Source organism: Bufo gargarizans, chromosome 3, assembly GCF_014858855.1.
Source record: "Bufo gargarizans isolate SCDJY-AF-19 chromosome 3, ASM1485885v1, whole genome shotgun sequence".
Classification (NCBI taxonomy): Eukaryota; Metazoa; Chordata; class Amphibia; order Anura; family Bufonidae; genus Bufo; species Bufo gargarizans.
Window position 1 is genome coordinate 228,374,169 of NC_058082.1, and position 25,162 is coordinate 228,399,330.

The following is a 25,162-nucleotide window of genomic DNA, read 5'->3' on the forward strand; positions in this document are numbered from 1 at the left end:
AACTGGTCCTTAAAAAATTGGGTTTTGGAAATTTTCTTTAAAATTTTAAGATTTGCTTCTAAACTTCTAAGCCTTTGAACGTCTCAAAAAAATAAAATGTCATCTTCAAAATGAGCCAAACATGAAGCAGACATATGGGGAATATAAGGTAATAACTATTTTTGGAGGTATTAGTATCTATTTTAAAAGTAGAGAAATTGAAATTTAGAAATTTGCTATTTTTCCCAATTTTTTGTAAATTTGGTATTTTTTATACATAAAAATTAAATATTTTGACTCAAATTTACCACTTTCATGAAGTACAATATGTGACGAGAAAATAAATCTTAGAATGGCCTGGATAAGTAAAAGCATGGTCTGTACAAATCATTTTACTGCAGTTATCTGCGTATCTGCCATTCTAATCCTGCCTATAATGATATCGCATCTGCATAGGTCACAAAATTTGCCTAGAAAACTCTCCCATAGAAGTCAATGAAGTTCTCTCCTGACCAATATTTTTAATGCTTTCCAAATACTGTTAAGAACAGCTCAGGCAAGATAGTCACCCCCGTAAAAATGTTCAGGAAATAGAATAAATAAATACACAATCATAAAAAAAAAAGGACATGGTTTTGGTAGCACATTTTCTTTATTATAGCAAGTAATGTGCTATTTTTGTTAGTATATCATAGTACTGTTTGATATATATTAATTTGGTTACTCTGACTTGTAGGTATAGTATATGTAGTAAAACTACTATAGTGGCTATTGTCTATTCTGTATCATCGGCTATATTTTCCAGCAATGTATAGATATATACGACAGTGCAGGATTGGCAGCACATTAAAGCCTACATTAGCCAGTGTAAAGCTGAATGCTATGTTAGACTACTTTGACTAAGCATGGATTCCATGAAGCTTAGTGATCTATGCATGTCATTATTAAACTAGATATTTTGTAACATTTTAGCCACAGTCTTTCAGCTCAGCTTTTGTGTGACTTTGTAAAGAGATGAAGAACTAGCAAGCATTGCAGTGATGCTATCTGTATTAACTATGCTGAAGAAAAGGTCAGCAGCTCGATCACGCATTTCAGGTTTTAAACTGTTTCACAATTTTCACTAGTTTTGTATCAATTTTTAGACAGAAAATACTATTTTATGACAGGTGACCTTATCCCCATCAACAAAAGAGCTGCCCTCGAGCTGTATATCAAAAGGAAATATGCTCTTATAATTGGTCCACATTCTTGTGAATAGAGAATAGTATTCAATAAATGTCAAAGAGCTGCAAAATGCAAACGAGGACCCTCGATTCTGATCCAAAAGTGACAATGACTATATAAAGAATCTGATGTGTGCATACATGTATATATTTCCCATTCTATTACTGCAACCTTAATCTAATATAAATTATATCCATTTTTATTTCTCAAGACACAATATCCTACAACAATAACAAAGTGAAATCAGGGTTCTCGATAATTTATAGTGTTGGTCGAGCACTAAAGTGCTTGTGTGCTCTGGTGCTCGAGTAGAACACTTCCCGATGCTTTGGTGCTCTACAGAGCACCCGAGCACAATGGAAGTCAATGGGAGAACCCAAGCATTAAACCAGGCACCGCCTGCTCTGAAGAGGAGAGGGTGTAGGGACTCTAGTTCGGCTTAGGAGTCCCTGCTCTGACTCCACATATAGCTATGTCCATATATGGAATGAGTGCTTGGGGACACCCAGTGTATTAAAATATAATTTAGCCTCTACATTACAACCTTCTACATTACTGCCAAGAATCTTAACCACTACACCATAAATCTGCATGGCCAGTTACTTAAAAAAATAAAAAATAATATATATATATATATATATATATATATATATATATATATATATATACCTTCTGCTGTATAGGAATACTTGCTGTATAAGTATTACTATACAGCAGAAGTCTCTTAAGTACTTTCCATCTACTACAGAAGGTTGTGAGTTCGAATCCCAGCAGAAACTTTTCTGAAATACAGGCTAAATTAGATATACACTGGGGTGTCCCCAAGCACTGACTCCATATATGAACATAGCAATATATGGAGTCAGAGCAGGGACTCCTAAGCTGAACTAGAGTCCCGACACCCTCCCCTCTTCAGAGCAGGGGGTGCCTGGGGTTCTCCTATTGACTTCCATTGTGCTCAGTAGAACACAAGAGCATCACAAAGTGCTCTACTCGAGCACTTTGGTGCTCGATTAACACTAGAACCGACAATGTGGATGAAATACAATGTCAATGAGTCGTTGGAACGTGGCGGGGGCAGCATGCAGACCAAAGGGTAACACTTTATACTGATACAGCCCCTCAGGAGTGACAAATGCAGTTTTCTCTTTGGCAGTCTCCGTTAAGGGCACCTGCCAGTAGCCCTTTGTGAGGTTAAAAGCAGAAAAATATCGGGCTTGTCCTAACCTCTCAATAAGCTCATCTACCCGGGGCATGGAATACGCATCGAACTTGGAGATTTCGTTTAGTTTGCGAAAATCGTTACAGAATCGTAATGTCCCATCCGGCTTGGGTATTAAGACTATCGGACTGGCCCATTCACTTTTGAACTCCTCAGTGACATCTATCTCCACAATGGCTTGTCCCTGAGCCTCAGGTACCCAGTATGGTTTTAACCGGACTTTTATCTGAGGTTCAGTGACAATGTCATGCCGGATTATGGAAGTGCATCCATGTAGGTCTGAGAACACATCCGTGTTCCGACTATTGAGCTCCCTGGCTTCCTGAGCCTGCTTAGAGGAGAGGCTGTCAGCAATTTTTGCTGTGGCAACTGCTTCTCTTGCATCAGACTGAGGAGCCTTAACCTTTTCTCCTGGCTTCGGGCTGTCTTCAGTAGAGGACTCCCTATCTTTCAATGATTTTAGTAAATTTACATGGTACACCTGTTCCGGCTTTCGCTGCCCAGGCTGATGTACCTTGTAATTTACCTCTCCCACTTTCTCGAGGACCTCGTAGGGCCCCTGCCACCTAGATAAGAACTTACTGTCTATTGTTGGTACCAGAACCAAAACCCGATTACCTGGGTTAAAGTTCCGGACCTGAGCCTGCTAATTATAAACCCTACTCTGAGCTGCCTGCCTTTATATGCACCTACTCTGAGCTGCGCTGCCTTTATATGCACCCTGATCAGAGGCAACACTGTCTCCATCTGTCCTTGTATCTGAGTGACGTATTCAATAGCACTTTTGTGCGGTGTGGGTTCTTGTTCCAATGCTTCTTTGGCTATGTCCAACAAACCGTGAGGGTGTCTGCCATATAGCATGGGGCACCTCTCGCACTGCGAACATGAGATACGTCAGAAGAAGGTCCAAGTCCCTCTCATCCTTAGACACCACTATTTTTAACCTCCTCAGGACCGCCGCACGCAGGATTGCATCCTAGCTGCGGCAATGTTGTTCCTCCTGGACGCACTGATGCGTCCTCTCACGAGACGCGACATTTCGAGCAGAGCCGGCCCGCACATGCGCAGTGCGGGCAGAGAACCGTTACAACAGAAGTTCGTCACCAGCCTGCCAGCCAATGATCGAATCAGAAGCCATTTAACACCTATATTTATAAATATATGGTGTTAAATGGCTTCTGTGCTCCTCTGCTGGTTCCTTTTCGTTGTTTGGTCCCAGCAGAGGAGCACACATCACTGTGAGTACACCAAACACTACACTTAGCCCCAGACCACCCCCCATCACCCCAATTAACTCCTTGATCACCCCTGTCAATCACAGTTTTTTTTTTTAGCTGTTCTTGACTGCGGAGCTCTTGGACTTAGTTGTGGCAGAAACAAACCGGTATGCCACTCAATTTATAGCGGCCAACCAGGAAAGTTTTTATGCCCAGTCTTTCCGGTGGAAACCCGTCCAAGTTTCCGAAATTAAAACTTTTCTGGGCCTTCTCCTCAACATGGGCCTGACACAAAAGTATATATTGCGGTCATATTGGTCCACAAACCCAATTCATCACATGCCCATGTTCTCTGCTGCCATGTCCAGGACACAATTTGAGACCAACCTGCTTTTCCTGCACTTTAGTGACAAAAGCACCTCTCGTCCCAGAGGCCACCCAACTTTTGACCGCCTCCACAAAATTCGGCCCCTCATAGACCACTTTAACACCAAATTTGCAGATTTTTATACCCCTGAGCAAAACATCTGCAGAGACGAGTCCCTTATACATTTTACCGGGCGCCTTAGTTTCAAACAATACATCCCAAGCAAGCGCGCCCGGTATGGGGTCAAATTGTATAAGCTCTGTGAAAGGGCCACAGGCTATACGCACAAATTTCGAGTCTATGAGGGTAAAGATCAGACCCTGGAGCCGATCGGTTGCCTTGACTACCTGGGGAGCAGTAGGAAGACAGTCTGGGACTTGGTGTCACCCTTATTTGTCAAGGGGTACCATCTTTATGTGGACAATTTTTACACAAGTGTGCCCCTCTTCAGGCATTTGTTTTTAGAACCGCGCGACCTAGTCGCTGGGGCTTCCCCCAATGGCTCGCAAGGGGGGAGAGGGCTGCCTTGTGTAACGAAGAACTGCTTGCGGTGAAATAGAGAGACAAGTGTGACGTTTACATGCTATCCTCCATTCACGCAGACACGACAATCGAAATTGAACGAGCAACTGGAGTAATTGAAAAGCCCCTCTATGTCCCCAACTATAATTCGCTAATGGGAGGGGTGGACTTCAATGACCAGATTCTGGCTCCTTTTTTACTTTCCCATAGGACCAGACGCTGGTATAAGAAGGTGTTTGTATATTTAATTCAATTGGTACTGTACAATAGTTAGTACAATAGTTGTTCTCTACAGTAAGGCTGGGAGAACAAGATCCTTCCTCAAATTTCAGGAAGAGATCATCGAGAACCTGCTGTATCCAGGAGGTTCCGTGGCCCCAACCACCAGTGTAGTGAGCCGTCTACACGAGCGACATTTCCGGAATGCCGTTGCTGGTACCTCAAACCAAGCATCACCCCAAAAAAATGGTGTGTCTATAGCAGGAGTGGAATAAGGCGTGACACCCGCTATTTCTGTCCTGACTGCCCTGACCACCCTGCCCTATGCTTAGGGGAGTGTTTCCGGAAGTACCACACACAGGTACACTATTAGTATAGGGATTGCATGACACAGGACAGGTACACAGGGCTCTTAGGGCCCTTTCACTCACAGCTTCTGCAAATCTCTCCTTTCACCTGGGACAAAGTGTATAATGTACTTCGCCACATCTCTGGGCGCTTTGCGCTTTGCACATTGTCCCATGGGGAAGGAGAGGTTTGTCCTATAAAGGTAAAAAAAAAAGAAAAAAAATCACAGGTAAGCAAAAGAGTTAATGTTCCAAAAGTTCAATAAAGTTTTTAAAAGGTAATGTTCTGTCTCAAATGTTATATAGAGTTGATGTTAATAAATTTATTGCGTTGTGGCCTGTTTTTTTTGTTTTGTTTTTTTACCTTCTAGGTGGACCAACCGATCGACCAGCTGCAGCACTGATGTGCATTCTGACAGAAGCATTCCGCTGCTGTCAGATTACACAAAAATCGGTGTATGCGGCGCTGCAAGACGAGATTTCTTCTCTGCAGTAAAAAAGATACGTTTGCCGAGGCTTATGAGCTGAGGGGCGGTGTTCATATGCTTTGGCAAAAAAAAAAAAAAAAAAAAAAAAATTCCGGCAATAATTTATTCATCCACATCGATTGATGTGAATCGAGAAATCGGGTTTGCCAGGACATACGAGCTGAGTGGGTTTGGATGTTGGGCGGAGCGCCTATGTCCTGGCAGACGCCTTTCCCCTCCATTTTTTTTATTGGCAGAGATTTTTTTCATCCACATTGATCGATGCGAAGACATTTGTGCCATTCAAAAAAATCTCATTACCCGTATGCTCAATATAAGGAGAATAGCAGAAACTCCTAATGCTGGTCATACATGTAATGATTGCGGAGACCCTCAAATGCCAGGGCAGTACAAACACCCCACAAATGACCCCATTTTGGAAGAAGACACCCCAAGGTATTCACTGAGGGGCATATTAAGCAATGAAAGATTGAACTTTTTGTCCCAAGTTAGGAGAAAGATTTTGTGAGAAAAAACAACAAAAAATCAATTTCCGCTAACTTGTTCAAAAAAAAAAAATAATATTCTATGAACTTGCCATGCCCCTCACGGAATACCTAGGGTGTCTTCTTTCCAAAATGGTGTCACATGTGGGGTATTTATACTGCCCTGGCATTTTATGGGCCCTAAAGCGTGAGAAGTCTGCAATCCAAATGTCTAAAAATCCCCTCCTAAAAGGTACTCATTGGAATTTGGGCTCCTTTGCGCACCTAGGCTGCAAAAAAAGTGTCACACGTGTGGTATCGCAATACTCAGGAGAAGTAGGGCAATGTGTTTTGTGGTGTCTTTTTACATATACCCATGCTGGGTGAGAGAAATATATCTGTCAAATGACAACTTTGTGTAAGAAAAATGGGAAAAGTTGACTTTTACAGAGATATTTCTCTCACCCAGTATGGGTATATGTAAAAATACACCCCAAAACACATTTCCCTACTTCTTCTGAGTACCGCGATACCACATTCAGGTCCCCTAAAATGCCAGGGCAGTATAAATACCCCACAAGTGACCCCATTTTGGAAAGAAGACACCCCAAGGTATTTCATGAAGGGTATGGTTAGTTCATGTAAAATTAAATTTTTTGTCACAAGTAAGTGGAATATGAGACTTTTTTTTTCTTACAATCATTGTCCGCTAACTTGTGACAAAAAATAAAAACTTCCATGAACTCACTATGCACATCAGCGAATACCTTAGGGTGTCTACTTTCCGAAATGGGGTAATTTGTGGGGTGTTTCTACTGTCTGGGCATTGTAGAACCTCAGGAAACATGACGGGTGCTCACAAAGTCAGAGCTGCTTCAAAATGCGGAAATTCACATTTTTGTACCATAGTTTGTAAACGCTATAACTTTTGTGCAAACCAATAAATTACTGCATTTTTTTTATCAAAGACATGTAGAACAATAAATTTAGAGAAAGATTTATATATAAATGTCGTTTTATTTGAAAAAAATTACAACAAAGTGAAAAATGTCATATTTTTGCTAAAATTTCGGTCAATTTCTATTAATAACAAAACCACCAAATGAAAACTCTATTAGTGAGAATAAAAGGAGGTAAAATTCATTTGGGTGGTAAGTTGTATGACCGTGCAATAAACCTGTCATGGAACCATGAACCAGACGTACAACAAGAGATGAGTGGAAATAAGAAGGCTTTATTGAAGATCAAGCTGTAAGGCAAAAGTCCAAACGGATGGCTAAACCGAAGCAGGGTCTTGCGAAGCCAGAGGTCAGGAACCAGAAGGGTAGTCAGACGAGGCCTGGATCAGGAACCAGCAGGGTAGTCAGACGAAGCCTGGATCAGGAACCAGCAGGGTAGTCAGACGAAGCCAGGATCAGGAACCAGAAGCAGCAGCAGTCTTAGAAGCATGTGAACACAGGAGGACCAAGCAAGGAACTGAAGCCACAGACCTCCTATATATGTGAGCTAGGCATCCAGCTCCTCCCAGTGGGAAGGAGAAGCCGCAGGGTGGGAGGCTACAAGAAACCCAGAAACCAAGATGGCCGCCAGCACATGTCAAACGAAGGAGAACAGCAAGAAGGTAAGACCATGACAGTACCTCCCCCTCAAGGGCCCCTCCTCCGTGGAGTAAAGAACGGTTTCTGAGGGAAGCGTGCGTGGAAGGCTCGGAGCAAGGCAGGAGCATGGACATCTGCGGAGGGAACCCAGGAACGCTCCTCTGGACCATAACCACGCCAATGGACCAAAAACTGCACCCGACCGCGGACCAGGCGTGAGTCCAGGATATTGCTCACCTCATACTCCTCACGATTGCCCACTTGGACCGGACGAGGCCGAGGAACCGAGGAAGTGAAACGATTACACACCAGTGGCTTCAACAGGGAGACATGAAACACGTTGGAGATCCGCATGCCAGGAGGAAGCGCAAGGGCATAGGCTACCGGGTTTACCCTGCGAAGCACTCGGAAGGGACCAACAAAGCGAGGCGCCAGCTTGGGAGTGGGCACTCGAAGGTTGAGGTTGCGGGTGGACAACCATACGCGGTCTCCGACCTGGTAGGAAGGAGCGGGCGCTCGTCTGCGATCAGCCTGGAGTCTCTGGCGCTGCGCAGAGACCTCAAGGGACCTCTGGATCTGTACCCAAGAAGCACGTAGGACGGAAAGGTGATCCTCCACAGCCGGAATATCCTGGGGAGAGAATACCTCCGGTAACACGGCAGGTTGGAACCCATAATTGGCCATGAAGGGAGACGTCCCAGAGGAAGAGTTCACCGCCGTGTTCCTGGCAAACTCAGCCCAAGGCAGGAGGTCAACCCAATTGTCTTGGTGATCGGAGACATAGCAACGAAGGAATTGCTCCAAGGCCTGATTGGATCGTTCTGCGGCCCCATTGGACTGAGGGTGGTAGGCCGAGGAGAAAGAGAGATGAATCCCCAACTGGGAGCAAAAGGCGCGCCAGAACCTGGACACAAACTGACTCCCCCGATCCGACACAATCTCCTTGGGCAAACCGTGCAACCGGAAGACCTCCCTGCCAAAAATCGAGGCCAACTCTTGTGCAGAGGGTAACTTCTTGAGAGGAACACAGTGGCACATGTTGGAAAACCGATCCACAATCATGAGAATGACCGTATGGTCTCGGGATGCAGGGAGGTCCACAATGAAATCCATCCCCAGGTGTGACCATGGACGCTCCCCGGTGGCTATGGGTTGCAAAAGGCCCAACGGAAGGTGCCGAGGGGACTTACTCTGGGCACAAACGGAGCATGCCGCTACATATGCGGCGATGTCGGAACGTAGAGAAGGCCACCAGAACAGACGTGAAACAGCCCAGGACAGCTGATTCTTTCCAGGATGCCCCGCGGCCTTGGAGTTATGGTAGGTTCGCAACAACCGAGTGCGCAACTCCTCAGGCACAAAACATCTGCCGTTGGGTCTCCCAGAGGGAGCACCAGATTGAGCCGCCAAAATCTGCTCACCCAGGGGAGAGGTCAGGCTGGTGCGAATGGCGGCCAGGATCTAATTCGGAGGTATGACCGAAGTCGGAATCGACTCCTCCCCGGACAGCTCGGAGTACTGCCGTGATAAGGCATCCGCTCTGATGTTCTTGGAACCGGGTAGGTAGGAGACCACGTAATTAAAACGTGACAAGAACAGAGCCCATCTGGCCTGACGTGGTGTCAATCTCTTGGCCTCAGAGAGGTAGGTCAGATTCTTGTGGTCCGTCAGGATGAGAACCGGAACCACCGAGCCCTCAAGCAAGTGCCTCCATTCTTTAAGGGCCTGCACGATGGCCAATAATTCCCTGTCACCAATCTGATAGTTGCACTCCGCGGAAGACAGTTTCCGGGAGTAAAACCCACAAGGAAGCAGAGGACCCTCTGGTGTTCTACGCTGAGACAGAAGGGCGCCTACTCCCGTCTCAGACGCGTCCACCTCGAGGACAAAAGGCAACCCAGGGTTGGGATGTGACAGAATCGGAGCCGACACAAAGGCGGACTTTAGAGCCTCAAAAGCTCGGATGGCCTCGAGCGGCCAGACCTGGGGATTACTGCCCTTCCTGGTCAGATCCGTGAGAGGCTTGGCTAGCATGGAAAAGTCCCTGATGAACTTCCGATAATAATTGGCGAAGCCCAAAAAGCGCTGCAGGGCACGAAGACCACTGGGCTGGGGCCACTGTAAGACAGCCGAAACCTTCTCAGGATCCATGGAGAACCCCTCAGCGGAAATGATGTAACCTAAGAAGGTTACCTGGGATCGGTGAAATTCGCATTTCTCAAGCTTACCGAACAGCTTGTTCTCTCGTAACCGTTGCAACACTCGTCTGACATCCAGAATGTGGGCCTCCATGGATTCAGAATATACCAAGATGTCATCCAAATAGACCACCACACACTGCTGCAACAGGTCACGGAAAACATCGTTGATGAATTCCTGGAAGACTGCGGGCGCATTGCACAACCCAAAGGGCATAACCAAGGATTCATAATGACCGGTCCTGGTGTTAAACGCAGTCTTCCATTCATCGCCCGCCTTGATCCTTACCAGGTTATATGCCGCCCTCAGGTTGAGTTTGGTAAAGACCGTGGCCCCTTTGAGGCGATCGAACAGCTCGGAAATCAAGGGTATCGGGTAAGCGTTCTTGATCGTGATGCGATTGAGACCCCTGTAATCGATGCAAGGCCTCAACTCACCGCCCTTCTTTTTCACAAAGAAAAATCCAGCCCCTGCCGGGGACGAGGATTTGCGAATGTGTCCGCGTGAAAGCGCCTCCCTCACGTACTCCTCCATGGCCTCATTCTCCGCTACCGACAGTGGATAGACTTTGCCACGAGGAGGAACGGCACCAGATTGTAACTCTATGGCACAATCGTATGGGCGGTGCGGAGGTAGGGCAACCGCACGCACCTTATCGAATACATCCCGGTACTCCTCGTATTCAGGAGGCAACAGAGAGTCCGAGGAAGTACACAGCAACTTGACAGGCCCATGGATGCAACTGGCCCCACACTGCGGTGACCACGAGAGGATCTCGGCCGATCTCCAATCGAAGGTCGGATTATGCTTCTGGAGCCAGGGGTACCCCAAGACCACCGAGTAGTGTGGAGACGAAATAACCTGGAGACAGACCGACTCTCTGTGAACGGCACCAATGGCCATCCCCACTGGAAGGGTCTCCTGAGTCACGTGTGGCGGCAGAAGGGGTCTGCCGTCTATCGCCTCAAGAGCCAGTGGGGAACCTCGAGGCTGCAGAGGAATGGAATTGGCGGCAGCGAACACACTATCAATGAACAAACCACCAGCACCAGAGTCCACCAACGCCTGGGTCGTCACCGAGCCCCCGACCCAGGAGAGGACAACAGTAATCAGTGGTTTGTCAACACGGGAAACCGGGGACGAGGAGACTCCACCCAAGATCTGCCCCCGACAGGATCTCAGGTGCGAGCGTTTCCCGGACGGTTCGGGCATGCCAACCGAAAATGCCCAGCGAGACCACAGTACATGCATCGGCCCTCGCGTCTCCGGAGTACCCTCTCCCCCTCGGACAGGCGAGCAAACCCCAGCTGCATGGGTTCATCCCCAGACAAGTCATCCCCAGGAGGCGTGGGAGGAGAGGGAGGCACGGGTGGGACAGCAAACGTAGGCACCAATCTGTTAGAAGACCTCCGCAGGCTCTCCTTAAAGGAAGGTCTCTCCCTGAGTCTGGTGTCAATCAAAATCAGGAAAGAAATAAGAGACTCGAGCTCCACTGGTAGGTCCTTAGCTGCAACCTCATCCTTCAAGGCATCCGAGAGACCATGAGAGAAAGCAGCGACCAGAGCCTCATTATTCCAGCCCACCTCTGCTGCCAGGGTATGAAACTCAATGGCGTATTCAGCTACAGATCGTGAACCCTGTCTGATGGACATAAGGAGCTTCGCAGCAGAGGCAGCACGAGCCGGCACATCGAATACCTTCCGAAGAGAAGCAACAAAACCGGAAAACTCGGCAACCACCGGATTGTTGTTCTCCCATAAAGGGCTGGCCCAGGCCAAGGCCTTGTCCGAGAGCAGAGAGATCAAGAAGCCCACCTTTGATCTCTCAGTAGGAAAGGCATGTGGCAGCAACTCGAAATAAATGCCCACCTGGTTAAGGAAACCTCGGCACTGAGTTGGCTCTCCCCCAAAGCGCTGTGGAAGGGGGGCAGAACCGGTCATACCCCGAAACACCGCAGGCGCAGCAACAGGTGTCGGGGTAGACTCTGGCGCAACAACCGGAGCGGCAGTAGGAGCGGGCCCAGGAGCGACAACCGACCCATCGGCAACGGAAGCTAAATGAGCCGTGCGTTCAAGCAGGGTTTGCAACGCCACAGCGAACCGACCCAACAGGTGATCCTGCTGATCAAGTCTGGCAACCAGCGTAGGTAGCGAGGATGGCCCTGTACCGTCAGAATTCATGGCTTGGTCCTAATGTCATGGAACCATGAACCAGACGTACAACAAGAGATAAGTGGAAATAAGAAGGCTTTATTGAAAATCAAGCTGTAAGGCAAAAGTCCAAACGGATGGCTAAACCGAAGCAGGATCTTGCGAAGCCAGAGGTCAGGAACCAGAAGGGTAGTCAGACGAAGCCTGGATCAGGAACCAGCAGGGTAGTCAGACGAAGCCTGGATCAGGAACCAGCAGGGTAGTCAGACGAAGCCAGGATCAGGAACCAGAAGCAGCAGCAGTCTTAGAAGCATGTGAACACAGGAGGACCAAGCAAGGAACTGAAGCCACAGACCTCCTATATATGTGAGCTAGGCATCCAGCTCCTCCCAGTGGGAAGGAGAAGCCGCAGGGTGGGAGGCTACAAGAAACCCAGAAACCAAGATGGCCGCCAGCACATGTCAAACGAAGGAGAACAGCAAGAAGGTAAGACCATGACAAAACCGTGAAAGTAGTGTAGTGCAGAATTGTAAAAAATGGTCTGGTCATTAAGGGGGTTTAAGCTAGGGGAGCTGAGGTGGTTAACATGTTTTTTAACATCTCTCTACCAGGCCATATGTTTGCGGATGATACACGGACATCCGTAGCTGTTTTATGTGGAGCAACTTACAGAGTTCCCTCATGGTCTTAGACATAAAAGTGGTCTCTTGGTCAGTCAGAACCTCTTAAGGTAGTCCCATTCGCGAAAACATCTCCATTAACTCTTTAGCTATGAGTTTAGCTGATGTATGTCGCAGTGGCACTGCCTCCGGGTACCGAGTGGCGTTGTCGATGACAACCAAGATGTGTTGGTGCCCTCTAGCGGACTTCAGTACTGGGCCTATGAGATCCATAGCGATTCGCTCAAATGGGACCTCGATAATCGGGAGAGGCACTAGGGGGCTCCAAAAATGTGGCTGGGGGCTATTTATTTGGCAGGTTGGGAAAGACTTATAAAACTCTTTTACCTCTCTGAACACACAGGGCCAGTAGAACCACTGTAGTATCGGGTCCTGTGTTTTATGCCACCCCAAGTGACCCCCAAGAACATGTTGGTGGGCAAGCTCCAATACAAGCTTGCCCTAAACCTTGGGCATCACCAGCTGTTCAATATGCTCACCCTGTAGTTAGTTTACCCGATACAGCATTTCCTGGTGAATGACAAAACGGGGAAATATCGACTCGGCCCCAGGTTTTTGTGGTTCACTATCATTTATTACAACATTCTCCCCGGCATATGGTTGGGTCCTGGTGTTGTGCGGTTCCGAAATTTTAACCGGAGACATTGAGGTCTGCCAATTCAAGACCCGGCGGCATGTCCTCAACATCTCCTACCAACACACTCAGTGGGGTTGTCTCTCCGTCTTCCACCAAAGTGGCGGTCACCCCTACCACTGGCCCTTTGGCCTCGGGTTCCCAGGGTTCTGGCCTCCCACCTGAGCTAGGCCATTCTGCTGAAGTTACCACTGACTCAGGGGCATCAGCAACTCTCACAGCTGGCCATAGGACTGGAAAGCCTGGAAAGTCTCTCCCTATAATTAGTTCATAAGGTAAAGTGGTGGCAACGGCCACCTCGTGGGTCCATTTGCCGCCTCCCTTGGATAGAGACACCAGGGCGTGGGATAGTCCTTTAAATCTCCATGTATGCACAAAACCCAGATTTTTCAGCCAGTATACTCATCGGGCCGCACCAGGGTAGCTCTTACCAGAAATACCAGACTCCCTGAGTCCAAAAGAGCCACTGCCAGAGTGTCTCCCACTTCTACCTGGCACAGGTGGTTATTGTCTATAGTCTCTGGGATACAATATACAGTACATGAGAGGAGAGGAGAGGAGAAGAGAATGCTTACCTGGATGAGCCACACTAGATGAAGAAAATGAAAGAGGGGCTCTATGGCTCTAGTCAGCGCTATGTTTAAACTGGGCAACTGCCCTATGGAAATTGCGCCATGGATCGTTCGGCGCTTGTGGCGTTTTTATCCTGTTGCAGGTGCAGGGGCAGAAATAGGAAGGGCAGTATCGGCGATGTGTACTGAACCAGGTTGTCTCTGAGCATGCGCGGGTGGCACCCAGGGAGAGAGGGAGTACCGGGTGGGAGGAATACCCAAGATGGTGATCGCTGTTACAGAGAGACACAGCACATGCGCTGAACGGTGCATGCGCGGGAGCCAAAGACAGTAAGAGTGTGAGCGAGGGTAGTAAATTAAAGGGGCCAGAACATAAAGACATAAAAGGGAGCTGTCACCACCAGACATCTGAGAACCTCTGACAGACGTCCTTGAGGTTCCTTTGGTTTTGCTTTCCTTTTCTCATCTCGTTAGCCTCTCTCAGCTGTTATGTAGTTGCACTGATTGCATCCCTTTAAATTCCTTCCCATACTGCATCACTTTGCGGTTTATATTACTTCCTGGAGTGTGTGCATGCTGATCCTACTACTGAGTCTTCTACAGATAAGTTTTGTTCGTTCATTTGTGTTTTCCTGTTTGCTGGATCCCAGGTGAGTAGTCACCCACCCATCACTTTGGCTACTCCCAGTAAGAGCCGTCCCGGATCAGCTATACAGCCATACTAAATTAGCAAAGTTTCAATCAGCATTAGCTGCTGCTGACACCTGAAAATACTGACTTTTACTTCACCGAGGCTAGGAACCTCGGTGACACATACCTTCTGTGTATATATATATATATATATATATATATATATATATATATATATCTGCATATATATATATATATATATATATATATATATATATATATATATATATACACAGTTCAGACCAAAAGTTTGGACACACCTTCTCATTCAAAGAGTTTTCTTTATTTTCATGACTACGAAAATTGTAGATTCACACTGAAGGCATCAAAACTATGAATTAACACATGTGAAATTATATATGAAACAACTTAAAATATGTCATTTTCTAGGTTCTTCAAAGTAGCCACCTTTTGCTTTGATTACTGCTTTGCACACCCTTGGCATTCTCTTGATGAGCTTCAAGAGGTAGTCACCTGAAATGGTCTTGCAACAGTCTTGAAGGAGTTCCCAGAGATGCTTAGCACTTGTTGGCCCTTTTGCCTTCACTCACATCTTGATTGGGTTCAGGTCCGGTGACTGTGGAGGCGAGGTCATCTGGCGCAGCACCCCATCTCTCTCCTTCATGGTCAAATAGCCCTTACACAGCCTGGAGGTGTGTTTGGGGTCATTGTCCTGTTTAAAAATAAATGATGGTCCAACTAAACACAAACCGGATGGAATAGCATGCCGCTGCAAGATGCTGTGGTAGCCATGCTGGTTCAGTATGCCTTCAATTTTGAATAAATCCCCAACAGTGTCACCAGCAAAGCACCCCCACACCATCACACCTTCTCCTCCATGCTTCACGGTGGGAACCAGGCATGTAGAGTCCATCCGTTCACCTTTTCTGCGTCGCACAAAGACACGGTGGTTGAAACCAAAGATCTCAAATTTGGACTCATCAGCCCAAAGGACAGATTTCCACTGGTCTAATGTCCATTCCTTGTGTTCTTTAGCCCAAACAAGTCTCTTCTGCGTGTTGCCTGTCCTTAGCAGTGGTTTCCTAGCAGATATTCTTCCATGAAGACCTGATTCACAGAGTCTCCTCTTAACAGTTGTTCTAGAGATGTGTCTGCTGCTAGAACTCACAATGTGTGGCATTGACCTGGTCTCTAATCTGAGCTGCTGTTAACCTGCGATTTCTGAGGCTGGTGACTCGGATGAACTTATCCTCCACAGCGGAGGTGACTCTTGGTCTTCCTTTCCTGGGGCGGTCCGCATGTGAGCCAGTTTCTTTGTAGCGCTTGATGGTTTTTGTGACTGCACTTGGGGACACTTTCAAAGTTTTCCCAATTTTTCAGACTGACTGACCTTCATTTCTTAAAGTAATGATGGCCACTCGTTTTTCTTTACTTAGCTGCTTTTTTCTTGCCATAATATAAATTCTAACAGTCTATTCAGTAGGACTATCAGCTGTGTATCCACCTGACTTCTCCACAACGCAACTGATGGTCCCAACCCCATTTATAAGGCAAGCAATCCCACTTATTAAACCTGACAGGACACACCTGTGAAGTGAAAACCATTTCAGGTGACTACCTCTTGAAGCTCATCAAGAGAATGCCAAGAGTGTGCAAAGCAGTAATCAAAGCAAAAGGTGGCTACTTTGAAGAACCTAGAATATGACATATTTTTCAGTTGTTTCACACTTTTTTGTTATGTATATAATTCCACATGTGTTCATTCATAGTTTTGATGCCTTCAGTGTGAATATACAATTTTCATAGCCATGAAAATAAAGAAAACTCTTTGAATGAGAATGTGTGTCCAAACATTTGGTCTGTACTGTATATATATATATTAAATTTAGCCTCTCGTTCTGACTGGATTCATACCTCACAACCGTCCACATTACAGCGCAGAATGTTAACCACTACACTATATAGCTGCATGGTCAGTTACTTAAAAAAATAATAATATGAGACTTCTGCTGTATAGGAATACTTATACAGCAAGTATTCCTATATAGCAGAAGTCTCATATATATATATATATATATATATATATATATATATATATATATTTTTTTTTTTTTTTTTGTCACTGGCAATGCAGCTGTATAGTGTAGTGGTTATCGTTCTGGACTGTAATGTAGAAGGTTTTGCATTCGAATCCCACCAGAAACATTTCAAAAATAGAGGCTAAATTAGATTTAAATACACTGACTCGAGTACGTGCAATATTTAGCCGAGCATGCTCACCCAACACTAATAATCTATTTAAAATATATATATTTTTATGTATTTGGGGATTTCCTTGTGGAGGAAATAAATACTGTGCTATTATGAGGTTATATTCACATGCCAAAAATACACTGTGATTCCACAGCCATTTTCCACATTGCAATCTGAAATCTAATTGCTAACAACAGCTTTCCTTTGGCATCAATGTGCAAACAGTGACTTGTTTTTCTTGCTGAATTGCAATCTGTTTCAGAAGTGGCATGTTCCTTCTTTGAAGTGGATTCTAGCTGTGTTCCCTGTTAAAATCAATAGAGGAAGGCTAAAATACCTAGTATTTTTGTGTATTTTTTGGCAGCATTTCCACTGCTCTCCAGGGCAGATCAGTCAAAGTGTAAACAGATATGATTGAACAAGTTCAAGTCCAGGATCTACTAGGGCCACTCAAGTACATTCACGATTAGAATTAGCAATAACTGCAAAGTTCCAAATCTCCTTTGGCATTAACATCCGCATAAAAACTGTGTTATACTCTGATTAAAAGCCCTGGGTAGATGGCCAGGAGTTCAAGGTCCAAATTAAGGCTGCCACTCCCCCAAAAGTACAATCCAAAAAAGTTAGACCATAACATCCAAACAACTTTAATTTAGAGTACAATATAGCTGGATTCTACATTGCCCTGAATTTTGTAGACTTAGACCCAGGAGAGGCCGATAGAGACTGTTCATTCTTGACAACTCTCCAATGGGGCTGAATTAAAACAACTCTGCAGAGAACAGTGGGCCACATTTCCTCCACAGAGATATGAAAGACTCATTGCAAGTTATTTCAAAAGCTTGATTGCAGTTGTCAAGGGTAGCACTACCAGTCATTTGGTTTAGGCCTCATGCACACAACCGTTTTTTTTAAGGTCCGCAAAAACGTGGTCCGTAGGTCTGTGACCGTTTTTTCTTCCGTGGGTCTTTCTTGTTTTTTGGAGGATCCACGGACATGAAAAATGAAAAAAAAATCGAAGTCAAGTTTGCCATTGAAATGATAGGAAAAAACTGACACGGATCACGGACACAGATCACGGACACGGATGACAATCTTGTGTGCATCCGTGATTTTTCACGGACCCATTGACTTGAATGGGTCCGTGAACCGTTGGCCGTGAAAAAAATAGGACAGGTCATATTTTTTTCACGGCCAGGAAACACGGATCACGGATGCGGCTGCCAAACGGTGCATTTTCCGATTTTTTCACGGACCCATTGAAAGTCAATGGGTCCATGAAAAAAAACGGAAATCGGCACAACGGCCACGGATGCACACAGCGGTCGTGTGCATGAGGCCTTAGGGGAGCAATTAAGTTTTTACATAGGGGCAAGGTAAGGAGAGGCTGGGCGTCAAGGGTAGCACTACCAGTCATTTGGTTTAGGCCTCATGCACACAACCGTTTTTTTTAAGGTCCGCAAAAACGGGGTCCGTAGGTCCGTGACCTTTTTTTCTTCCGTGGGTCTTTCTTGTTTTTTGGAGGATCCACGGACATGAAAAATGAAAAAAAAATCTAAGTCAAGTTTGCCATTGAAATGATAGGAAAAAACGGACACGGATCACGGACACAGATCACGGACACGGATGACAATCTTGTGTGCATCCGTGATTTTTCACGGACCCATTGACTTGAATGGGTCCGTGAACCGTTGGCCGTGAAAAAAATAGGACAGGTCATATTTTTTTCACGGCCAGGAAACACGGATCACGGATGCGGCTGCCAAACGGTGCATTTTCCGATTTTTTCACGGACCCATTGAAAGTCAATGGGTCCGTGAAAAAAAACGGAAATCGGCACAACGGCCACGGATGCACACAACGGTCGTGTGCATGAGGCCTTAGGGGAGCAATTAAGTTTTTACATAGGGGCAAGGTAAGGAGAGGCTGGGCGGCACAACTTGAATCTCCTGGTCGATCCCCGCAGCACAAGCAACAAAGGTGCGGAGGTACAAACGTGATCAAAATGCGATTTTGTAAGTGAAGCTTTGTCATTTATTTTAGCCAACAATGTGTTTATGTTCGATAATAACTGGTATAGACAAAAACTAGGCACAGCGATGGGCACTCCGGTATCATGCACGTTCACAAATATCTACCTTTCAAGATTTGAACCCCTATTTGTGTAACATTAAGTTATTTTTAAGATTCGTGAACGATTTCTTTTTGATATGGTCTGGCTCCAGGGAACAATGCACAGAGTTTGCTGCTCATCTCAATACCACTAATGAGAGATGGGCATGTTTTTCACAATGGATTTTGGAGGTTCAAAGCTTGACTTTTTTTATGCTGTCCGGGTGGTTGGCGACGAGTTGGTCACCAGTGGACACTGTAAGCCCACGGCGACTAACTCCTTGCTCCACCATGACAGCTTCAATCCAAATACAATGAAAAAGTCAGTCCCATACGGGCAGTTTATCAGACTCAGGCGCATTAATAGCACTAATGATGGCTTTGAGAAACAGGCTTTGGAGTTAACCAAGAGATTAAGGAAAAGGGGTTACCCCCAAGAGATGTTGAAAACAGCCCTCCAAAAAGCAGGTGGGTTCTCCCAGAATGACCTCCTCATGAATAAGAGTAGAACCCTAAAGGGAAATGAGCCGAGTAGTTCAAGCCAGATTAAGAAGAAGAGGTTTGTGTTCACCTTTAAGTTCAGCCCGATGGCGGAGGCTATAAGAAAAACTACACTCACCTAAAGAATTATTAGGAACACCATACTAATACGGTGTTGGACCCCCTTTTGCCTTCAGAACTGCCTTAATTCTATGTGGCATTGATTCAACAAGGTGCTGATAGCATTCTTTAGAAATGTTGGCCCATATTGATAGGATAGCATCTTGCAGTTGATGGAGATTTGAGGGATGCACATCCAGGGCACAAAGCTCCCGTTCCACCACATCCCAAAAATGCTCTATTGGATTGAGATCTGGTGACTGTGGGGGCCATTTTAGTACAGTAAACTCATTGTCATGTTCAAGAAACCAATTTGAAATGATTTGAGCTTTGTGACATGGTGCATTATCCTGCTGGAAGTAGCCATCAGAGGATGGGTACATGGTGGTCATGAAGGGATGGACATGGTCAGGAACAATGCTCAGGTAGCCCGTGGCATTTAAACGATGGCCAATTGGCACTAAGGGGCCTAAAGTGTGCCCAGAAAACATCCCCCACACCATTATACCACCAGCCTGCACAGTGGTAACAAGGCATGATGGATACATGTTCTCATTCTGTTTACGCCAAATTCGGACTCTACTATTTGAATGTCTGAACATTTTTCCAGTCTTCAACAGTCCAATTTTGGTGAGCTCGTGCAAATTGTAGCCTCTTTTTCCTATTTGTGGTGGAGATGAGTGGTACCCGGTGGGGTCTTCTGCGGTTGTAGCCCATCCGCCTCAAGGTTGTGCATGTTGTGGCTTCACAAATGCTTTGCTGCATACCTCGGATGTAACGAGTGGTTATTTCAGTCAACGTTGCTCTTCTATCAGCTTGAATCAGTCTGCCCATTCTCCTCTGACCTCTAGCATCAACAAGGCATTTTCACCCACAGGACTGCCGCATACTGGATGTTTTTACCTTTTCACACCATTCTTTGTAAATCCTAGAAATGGTTGTGTGTGAAAATCCCAGTAACTGAGCAGATTGTGAAATACTCAGACCGGCCCGTCTGGCACCAACAACCATGCCAAGCTCAAAATTGCTTAAATCACCTTTCTTTCCCATTCTGACATTCAGTTTGGAGTTCAAGAGATTGTCTTGACCAGGACCACAACCCTACATGCATTGAAGCAACTGCCATGTGATTGGTTGACTAGATAATCGCATTAATGAGAAACAGGTGTTCCTAATAATTCTTTAGGTGAGTGTATATACAAGTATTGGGAGGTTGTCAGAAGGGATGAGGTGCTCGCAGAATATGTAGACAGACCATTCATAACCTCCAGAAAGAGTCACACCATTAGAGACAGGTTTGTGAGGAGTCGCTTCACTATTGATAAAAACCGCAGTTGGTTATATGAGAGACAGCCTAAGGGTAATTATAGATGCGGTAACTGCTTTTTCTGCAGATATAATTCTCAGAGGAGTATCCTCAGTTTTGCTGGTGTACAGCATAGGGTGACAGATTTTATTACCTGCAGAAGAACGTGATCTCATGTGGCTGCAAAAACTTCTATATAGGCAAGACTATCAGATGCCTTTTTGAAAGGATAAGAGAGCACATGAATTCCATAAAATCAGGTAAAGGCTGCCCTCGGCTCATAAAACATGTAAGGGAAACACACACAATGCGGATTGTAAAACCTTAGAATTTGCTGGTATTGAAATAGTGCCCAACCCACCTGCGGGAGGAGACAGGCACAAGTTCTTATTACAGAAGGAGGCTAGATGGATCCTCAAATGGCCACATTTTACGTATTCCCCATTAAAGTAGCATGGTGTGGAAGGGGGCGGAGCTAGCGCCTGAATAGCATGGACGCTTGAGGGCACAGCTCCGTTACAAGAATCACCACCGAAGCACTTTTCTACTAAACTGGCGCACCGATCATGGTGAAAATCGGAGGTCCACGGACCGGAGAGCAAGAGGTACAAGCCAGGAGAAATCCTACCTCCGGAGAAATGGATAAATATATAAAAAAAAGCGGCGACGCTGCAAGAGCCCAGGGAACCTAAGATGGCGCCGACCCCTACTCGCGCCCCGCGCTTTAAACAAACTGACCTACTGGATCAAGCTGCAGGCAGTGAAGAGGACACAGACGATCTCCCTGTCTCACGCACCTTCCTGAAGGAACTTCTGTCCTCCTCATTAGCTTCCGCTCTAGAGCCTCTGAGCTCTGACCTAGCGGCTATTAAGCAAGAAATATTACAGGTGGGCTGCCGTGTTGAATCATTAGAAGACACGCAAGAAGCAATCATCCGCCACCAAACAGAAGTATCCCAGCGATTCCTGAGTATCCAACAGAAGATGAACAGCCTATGTAACTCCCTGGAAGACCAGGAAAACAGAAGTAGGCGGAACAACTTACGGTTCCGTGGTGTCCCTGAATCGGTGGACACGGGAGACATCCCGAGCACTGTAGTGCAAATATGCATGTCACTCCTAGGCCCAGAAACGACCCATGAAGTCATCCTGGAGACGGCCCACCGAGCTCTAAGGCCCAAGCCTGCGGCCACAGCTCCACCAGGGGATATCATCTGTAAACTCCTCTCCTTCCCGGTCAAAGAGGCGATTATCACTAAAGCTCGTCAATCCGGCAAAGTGACCTGGGACGGTCATGAAATACAAATTTTCCAGGACCTGGCCCAATCCACACTGGTTAAAAGAAGGGCTTTGGGCCCGCTGACAAGATGGCTCAGGGACCATAGGATCCCATACAGATGGACATTCCCTTTTGGCCTGTCTTTTATGTTTAATGGACGCAGACTCTCAGTATCTAAATACGCAGATTTGAGCTCAGTCTTTGATCATTTGCAGATAGATCACCTGGAAATAGAGAATTGGGATCCCATTTAGGACTTTTCCAACCTCCCTGATATCCCATAACCAGGCATCTGGGAACGCCAACGCACCCCAAAACGCCAAAAGAGTCCCAGGAACACCAGAAGAACCTCGTCCAGAAGACTACCTTTGGTCAACTGAACACCTCTTTACAAGTCTGACCAGATCCGCCAGACCTTTAACATCATGGTGATTTCTAACATTTTTTCTTTATTTCCCCCTTAACTCATAGGCCTTACCATGCCTATTACCTTTCTGTTCACACTAGATATATCATTTTCTAGTTATGTTGTTAACCATTTTGTTCTAGGATGTACTATGTTCTATGGTCCTTCTAAGCAACATGTAGAGAGGGACAATGACATGTATTTCTCTGTATTTCCTAGCAGGCTTGAGAGCGCTGCCCCTTCTGGGGGGAGACGGCGGGGCAGCTCCAGTCTATTTATAATATAATATGGCAGACATACAGATTACGTCCTATAATGTAAAAGGCTTTAACGCCCCTTCCAAACGCTGCCAAATTCTTTCAGAATTAAGGAAATGGGCTGCTCCGTGGCCTTCCTCCAAGAGACGCACTTCAGGGTAAACCACTTCCCGAATTTATCCCATTCTTACTTCCCTACCTGGTTCCACTGTGGCACTCATTCATCCGCCTCTAAAGGGGTTAGTATAGGTTTTAATAAGAACACTCCTTTCACTCACATTGACCATATAACTGACCCTGAGGGTAGATTTATTTTCTTAAAAGGTTACATAGCAAACCAGATATACACATTTATTAATGTGTATGCTCAAAATGTCAACCAGGCTACATGGCTTTACAACATTCTCCAAACAGTTGATCATTTCAGAGAAGGTGTGACCATTTTGGGCGGAGATCTTAATCTTACCCTGGTACCCCCAGCAGATTCATCTTCCAGTAAATCTGCCATTTCAAATAAGGCCCTAAGCAAACTGAGAAAATCTCTTCATGAACGACGCCTGGTTGACATCTGGAGAACCCTAAACCCCTCGGTCAAAGACTATACATTCTACTCACACCCTCATAGCTCTTATCAACAATTAGACTATTTTTTGATTTCTTCAGAACATATCCAACTTTGCTCTAAAGCCCAGATAGGCACTATCAGCATAGCTGACCACGCCCCTATATGGATCAACATTCTCACACCTGACAGACCCATTAACTCATACAGTTGGAGACTCAATGAATTGTTGATTCAATCCCCAGGAAACAAAGAAAAGGTCCTCAAATGGTTGAAAGATTTTTTCTTAGATAACAATACCCCCAATATCCACCCATATACCCTTTGGGACGCCCACAAAGCGTATATCCGGGACCAACTCATAAGCCTAGGCTCCTTTACAAAAAAACTAAGGCTTGCCCGCATTGACTCTCTCTTCAAAAATATCAGAGATAGTGAGATTCTACACAAAAGATCCCTGTTAGACTCTCACATGACAAAACTTACGCTTCTTAGGGCGGAACTAAAAAATCTCCTTAATACGCAATCGCACAAATATTATCTCCATGCACAATATAAATACTTTGCCCACGGGGACAAGGTGTCCAAATTTATGATGTCCAGGATTAAAAAGAGAAGGGCTCAAAATTTCATCTGCAAAATTCGCAACGAAGATGGTGACATACTTTCTAATACTGAAGACATATCTCGGAGATTCTCCGAGTTATATCGCTCCCTCTATAACCTTCCTACCCAGAGTAGCTCTACCCCTGACACCACGCATCAGGATCTAATTAAACTCTTTCTCCGCTCTATAGATCTGCCCCGAATGACCAACACCCACATTAACACCCTAAATTCCCCATTTACTAGTGAGGAACTTCTTCTAGCTATAAAACAACTCCCAAAAGGTAAGGCCCCTGGCCCTGACGGGTTCCCAGCTCTATATTACCACTCTTTTCAACCCGTCCTATTACCACACCTACTCAATGTCTGTAATCAAACCCTACAGGGTGACCCTCTCTCCCATGAAATGGCAAAGGCAAATATCTCCTTTATCCCCAAAGAGGGCAAAGACCCCACGGACTGCGGGAACTACCGCCCTATATCTTTATTGAATTTGGACTTAAAACTGGTAGCTAAACTATTTGCTAACCGTCTTGCCCCCATTTTTCCCCAACTCATACATAGAGATCAAACAGGTTTTATTAAAGGCAGGGAAGGAAAAGACAATACAGCCAGAGTCTTAAATGTATTGCTCCATGCTTCAAAACATTGCCTTCCTCTAGTCTTGGTCAGCACCGATGCCGAAAAAGCCTTCGACCGGGTACAATGGAACTATATGTATCACACCATGCAACATTTTGGAATCCCTAATACCTTTATAAGTTCTGTTCAAGCCACGTACACTAATGCCTCGGCATCAGTGCTGATCAACAACACTATTTCCCACCCCTTTCCCATAAAAAATGGGACTAGACAAGGATGCCCCCTGTCCCCCTTGATCTTTGTATTGATTTTAGAACCCCTCCTTTCTCTCATACGTAGTGAAAGCACTATTAAAGGGCCAAAATTGGGTGATCAGGAGCACAAAATAGCCGCCTTTGCCGACGACCTTCTTATTATGTCCTCTAATCCCGATGAATCTCTAAAAAGTATATACTCTATTTTGGAAAAATTCAGTCTCCTTTCCAATTTCAAAATTAACATGAAAAAATCCCACATCTTAAGTGTAGTGCTAAGCCAGAAACTAAAAACTACCTTGGCTCTCTCTTCTCCCTTTAATTGGGATTCACCCCATATATCTTATTTAGGAGTCAAGATTCACCCCGATATTGCATCACTATTTAAACTAAACTATATCCCCCAGCT